The sequence below is a fragment of the Mustela putorius genome, unplaced genomic scaffold (genome assembly GCF_011764305.1).
Source record: "Mustela putorius furo isolate JIRA1106 unplaced genomic scaffold, ASM1176430v1.1 tig00003942_pilon_pilon_pilon, whole genome shotgun sequence".
Classification (NCBI taxonomy): Eukaryota; Metazoa; Chordata; class Mammalia; order Carnivora; family Mustelidae; genus Mustela; species Mustela putorius.
Genome location: NW_025422087.1, coordinates 19,812,713 through 19,819,083, shown reverse-complemented (window position 1 = coordinate 19,819,083; position 6,371 = coordinate 19,812,713). Strand labels below are relative to the sequence as shown.

At 47.0% G+C, this 6,371-nt stretch overlaps 1 long non-coding RNA gene across 1 annotated transcript; it reads left to right on the top strand.

Annotated features, from left to right (window-relative positions):
• Positions 1-398: 398 nt before the first annotated feature.
• On the top strand, positions 399-4,682 carry LOC101678598. The gene is made up of 3 exons (XR_200150.3): positions 399-537; positions 1,147-1,327; positions 4,368-4,682. It is a non-coding gene; the product is annotated as an uncharacterized LOC101678598 (long non-coding RNA).
• Positions 4,683-6,371: the final 1,689 nt, after the last annotated feature.

Below are 6,371 nucleotides of genomic sequence, written 5' to 3'. Positions count from 1 at the left end.
CATAGAGAGTGACCATGAAGCTTCCCTGTTCCCATCTGGCATCCTTGACCAGATCAAGATTCCTGAGCGGATATGCCAGAGAACACTGAGCACAGGATTAGAGCTAAGTGGGCCTGGCTGCTAGTGTTACCTCTCTGACCCTAGGGAGTCACTTTTTTTTTTTTTTTAATATCTCAATTTCCTAATCTCCAAAAAGAAAAAAAAAAAGGTCATATCAGCATTAAATGCTGTCTAATTACTGTGAGAGAGTCCACGGAAGGGATGTCTGTGGAAGTGTTTTGTAGTTGATAAACATATCCGTATGAGCGTGAGAATTTCCACTTTTATTGTTGGATTTCCAATTCTATTTCCTTCAGGTGGGTTGACCTTCACCTTGTCCATCCTGATCGTGGCCTCGTTAGGGGGCAGTGTTTCCCAGCACAGGAAAGAAGGAGAACATTGGGGGCAGGAACAATCCTCGTCCTCAAGGGAGGTGGAGAGAATGTAGATCTCTCTTCTTTCACCCCTTGCCCTTCCTGTGAAGGTGGAGAAATAAAGGTAAGGAGAACTTGAAGCATCTCTCTTTCTCTTTGGTTGTTTTGGGTAGTAAGATGTCACCTAAAAAGAGGGGTGTTCCTGGCTGGCTCAGTTTGTTGGGCATGCAGCTCAAGATCTTACAAGATCTTGGTCTTGTAAGTTTGAGCCTCACGTTGGGTGTAGAGATTTCTTTAAAAAAATGAATTTTTTTTTCAAAGAATTCACCTATTTGACAGAAAGAGACAAAGAGAGAGGGAGAGAGAGCGAGCAAGCGCACAAGCAGGTAGAGCCGCAGAAGGAGAAGGAGGCTCTCCATTGAGCAGAGAGCCTGATAGAGGGCTCGATCCCAGGACCTCAATATTATGACCTGAGCCGAAGGCAGGTGCTTAACCAACTGAGCCACCCAGACACAGCCCCCGACAATGAAACCTTAAAAAACAAACAAACAAACAAACAAACAAAACCCTCAGGTGTTCCAGACTTCGAGGGTTCTTGCAGATCTTAGGAAAGCTAAAAAATGCGAGTACAGGGCTGGATGAGAAAAACCATGGGCACTGGTTCCTTAATGGCATCTATAGTTCAGAATTTAAGGGAAAGAGAAAGATAATGATTCTGAAATTTCCTGTCAAGATGGCCACTGCAGGTCACTCTGCCGGAAAGTTTGATGGAGATCTGGAGGGAGAGAACGTGTCCTGCCTGGAGGGTCCTCTGAATCTCCTGTGTATCCCTAAGGAATCCGACTTTGGCAGAGGAGATCCAGGAACAGCAGGAAGAGAGAACTGACAACAAAAAACTTCTTATTTCCTCCATAGTAAGTATGGAATCTTTGCGTGGCTTCTGCACTGCACGCACCGGACCACCTCCCCTGACCTCATTTCCCATGGGGTATAGTGGGAGGAGAAAACGGGCCCCGAGCCCAGACAGCCCTCAATTTGAATTTTGGTCTCAGTGCTAATTAGCTGTGTGGGCTCAGCTTCCAGTCCCTAAAATGGTAAGGAACCCCTTACCCTTGAGTTGCAGTGAGGTCAGATGAGGTTATAATTGTGAAGCACTTAGCATAGTGCCTGTCACATCATGGGCCCTAAATAAATACCAGCCTTTGTCGTGACCCATCAGTACCCTCTACTCTAAGGAAATGGATGGCTAAATAATGAGCTCTGGGAGTGCGGGGTCCAGGATGGGCTTTGCTCACTGTGTGTCTGTGGCATATGTACACAGCGCCTGAAGAAATGAATTTCTCTGCACTGAGCCCCTTTTATTCCCTTTATGTGTGAGTTCTATCCATTCAGTGTCGGATTCAGCTTTCCTCCGGGAAGCCAGCTCATACTGATCTTTCTCTCCTGGGAACTCCCATAGCACGCAGTTCAGCCCTTAGAGAGCCATGGATTTGCATAGTTGTCCCTTTGCATCATATATGTTAGTCTTAACCTTCAATGACGTTCAGCATTTAGTGAACATTGGCTACGATCTGGGCCTTGGGTTACAGACGCAACCCTAGAGGAAGTTCCTTCGTTTCAGGACCTGTTTTCGGATACTTTCCCTCCTGCATGGGACCCAGCGTAGCAAAGTGCCCATCTTGCTGTTCTTATGTGCTGCTTTGGACACACGACACGGGGGGATGCTTTGTAGGAACCTCTCCCTTTGAGGTCCTGGGAGACACATGTTCTGGCACTAATGTCATCTTCATTCCTGGATATCTTTGAGTTGATGGGAAAGCTGTGCAGGGGGTTTGTTTTGCGGCTTGTCTCCAAAGACATAAAGCAATACTTAGAATATTTTTTTCTCGTAAGAGCATCACTCACAGGTCAGCTGGTGCCACTCTCACATGACCCAGGGTACTTGCTTAAAAGATTCCTCTTCCTTTCTTTTTTGTTCTGAAATATGCAAAAAAAAAAAAAAAAAAAAAAAAAAAAAAAACAATCCCAGTGGTGGAAGCTGGATGAGGCCCACCTCACTCTCTTTGTCCATCACTTTTCGGAGGAGGGAATTAAGGACAAGGTCTTTGAAGGCAGGTCTGGAGACGTGGTAGCAGCATCTGCATGTCTCCTGCCTTTGGTTTCTGCTCCTGTCTCAGGTTTACTTTCTGATGTGGATTCCAGGCCACCTTTCTCAGTTCTGATGGAGCCGGGAACCACTGTGACCCACCAGGGACCCCTCCCTGCAGCTTGCAAGTCAGGGTCAATCACCTAGCTGTTCCCATTGAACAGCTCCCTTTTGACTTGAGCTTGTAAAATATCTAATATATTATATTTTTTTCATTTTTATCCTCTCCTTTTCTTTAAAGGTTATTTTTAAGTTAAAAATAACCATAAGGAGACCTTGTGATCCTCTTCTCACTGACCCAGATATTTTAAGTGCTGGAGAACTGACAGCAGCTCCTCATCTGGGAGTAGGCTGGCTTTCAGGAGCCAATTAGCTAAATGTAATAATCAAATATTAATCCTATTTCCCACACATAAAACATTCTCCTTGTTTTTCCTTGCCAATCTAAACCCTCCCCTCCTTTCAATGCATCGTACAAAAAGCCATAGACGAGGATAAAAGGCTTGGGTTCCGTCTCTAACTTGGAGACCTGCAACTGTCTGACCTTGGGCAAGTCACTTTATATGTGCGGACCTTGGTCTCTTCTCCTGGAAAACTGAGGTGCTAACTGTCTCACAGAGTGAAGGTTGAAGGCTTTGGGTCTAGTCCAGTGCCTGGCATCCACAAAACAGGTTCCAAGGAAATACTTACAAACTTCAGAAAGCCCGATTTGAGTAATGCTGAGATCATTAATCGCTCCTCTTCGGGGATTTCTGTATTCCTGAGTCTAGCTACACCACACAGTTTAACAGTTAACTTGACCTTGTCTTTCATCTGTGGCTGTAGCGTTTCCACATGCTCAAATGGTGGATAGCTTCCTTTGCAGGATGGTGCCACGCATTTTATTTTTCTCGTGTCAATGTTGCAAAAAAAGGCACTTAATCCTTGATAATTGATTGAGAGAGTACATCACCCATCTTACTAAATTTGGGTTCTGTAGCACAACAGAGGTTCTTTTCTGTCTTCATCTCTCTAATTTCACTGCCTGATGCTAATGGTGAGATCATAGGAAATCTGTTAGGCTTTCATTATCTTGTCAATTTTAGCTTTTCATCAAATATGTGCTATTCATCTGTTCAGGATACTGCTGACCTGACGTGAACATGAAGTTTTTTTGAATTGCTTATCCACTACAAGGATGGGTTTTCCACTCGATTGGCTTTGTTTTTTCACTTAGGCAGGGCTGAGGACAGCCCACCAAGCCACATGTGTTCCCGTGAGACCTCCAGCTTTTCCTGCCCTGGAACTGGGGTTTCTAAAGCAGGTCTACAGTTGCCCTCTTCTGTGGTGACAGGCTCTCAGGGGAATTAGAAATTTATTTTTTTATATGCAAGAGAGAGCGAGAGAGAGCTCAAGCAAGCAGGGGAGGGGCAGAAGGAGAGAGAGAGAGACTCCTCAAGCAGATTCCCTGCTGGGCATGGAGCCTGGCTCTGACTCCATTCCAGGACCTGACCTGAAATCATGAGCTGGCCGCTTAACTGACTGAGCCACCCCAGCACCCTCTCAGTGGATTTAATAGCCACCCAAAGAGCCTGTATTCTTTGGGTAAGAACAGTAGCCCAGCTATCATATCACCTCCACGAATGGCCCCATGAATGGCTGTGGGTTCAATTGTGTCCCCCTAGCAAAAAACACATGTTGAAATCCTAGCCCTTAGTTCCCATATCTGTGACTTTATTTGGAGCTAGGCTCTTTGTAATCATAATCAAGTTAAGAGGAGGTCACACTGGATTAGCATAGCCCTAACCCAATGACTGTTACCCTTATAGGTAGAGAGAGATTTGGACACAGAGCAGGACCGTCATGTGAAGACAGGCACAGAAACTGGAGTGATGCAGCCATGCATCAAAGGATGCCAGGGGCTGACGGGAGCTACTAGAACCTAGGCAATGGCCAGGAACGATCCTCTCCTGCCGCCCCTGGAGTCTTCAGAGGGAGCATGGCTCTACCAACACTTTGATTTCGGACTCAGCCTTCACACCTATAAGAAAATAAATTCCTATTCTTTTAAGCCACCAAATTTGTGATCATTTGTTACAGTAGCCTTAGGAAACTAATACACTGCCCAAGAGTCTAAATACAATACAAAAAGGGAGGCTTTAATTAAAATCAATTACCCATCTTCCCCTAAAGGGGGAATGATGCTACTAAAGCCATCATGCCTTGTGATTACCCTTGTGATTCCCTTAGTCCAACACTCCTGGGCCTCCTTCCTCACACAGCTCTGTACATATCCTTATTTGACTCTACCTCCCGCCCTCTGACCCCCCACCCCCTCCCACTGTGTCCTCAGCCTCTTCTCTGAATGTCCCTCTCACCATTCTGCTCGGACTCACTCCTGAGGATATGGAGATACCCCTCATTGGGGCCCGATGGTGGGGCAGGGGTCGGCTTTGCTCTTCATGGCCACTCCCGGGCCATCGTTCCTCCCTGGCCCTTCCTAACCAGCTCTGAGGGATTGGCCATCCAACCCCCATAAACCTCCCATGCTGGACGGGCTACCAAACCGCGGTCACTCCTCCCGTGCAGCGCAGAGTCCCGCCAAGTCACGTCCATGCTCTTCACCACTCCTCTCCTCCCTCGTGCTGGTGGTCTGCTCAGACCAGTCAGCCCCAGCCCTGGCTGCCCTTTAAAATTATTTGGGAAACTTCTAAAAAACCTCAGGCACTCCCACCCCCACGTCTGAACCAGTTGAGCCAGAATTAGAAGATCGGAGGCCTGGGTATGTTTCAGGAGCTCCCCAGGTCATTCTAGTCTGTGGCCAGGTTTAGGACAACGGGCGTGGGTGATCACTATGCCTTCGCAGCCAGCTAGTCTTACAGTAACACTGTGTTCCTTGCTAGTAGGACTTGTATTACTACTAATACTTATGGATTTCTGCCCCCCCCCACCGTCCGCTACCTGCTTACTTCCGGCTCACTCCCTCTGGAACCCTGCTCCAGCCATTGTGTGGTCTCACTTGTCCACCAGCCATCCCTATACTTGCCACTTTCATCACGGCCCTCAGGCCTTGCTTTTCACCTCACCCGCCTGAGGCCATGCAGCAGGCTCAACTCCCTTGCCTCTCTCCCCTCTGCTGCCTTTATCTGGCAACCCCCCCCCCCCATAACACTCTACTCACCTACTCATGTCTGCATCCAAGCACCAAATCTCCAAATGTGGCTGCATAAAAATACACAGCCAGCTTACTGGTCTTAGTTTTATGAACTCAGAGCTCAAGCAGATTGTTCGTGCTGCCTGGCAACGCTGTCTCATTTCCCCAGTTCATTTGCTTCCCCCTTATTCAAGAGGCTCTTCTACACCTTCTCTCTCCATACCAGCTCCCTCCAGGATCCAACCTTCTCACTCCTCCGTGAGGCCGACCTTGTTCCCGTCCCAAGATATTTGCAGTTATAGTTCACTCTACCTTCCACACTTTCCCCCTCGATTTATCTCACCTTCTCAGGGAAGCATTCCCTGACTCTTCTACCTAAAATAAGCCTCCCCCCTCGACCCTGACACTCCATCCTCTGACTCGTTCTTATTTTCTTTATAGTACTTACCATCACCTGATATGATGTGATGATGTGGTATGATGTGATGGATTTATTTTTGTTTGCTTATCTGTCTCCCTCATAAGCATACAGGCTAAATTTATGAAGCCAGTTCCCTTTTTTTTCTTTCTTTCTTTTTTTTTTTTTTAATATTTTATTTTTCAGTGGCGCCTGGGTGGCTCAGTGGGTTAAAGCCTCTGCCTTCAGCTGAGGTCATGATCCCAGGGTCCTGGGATCGAG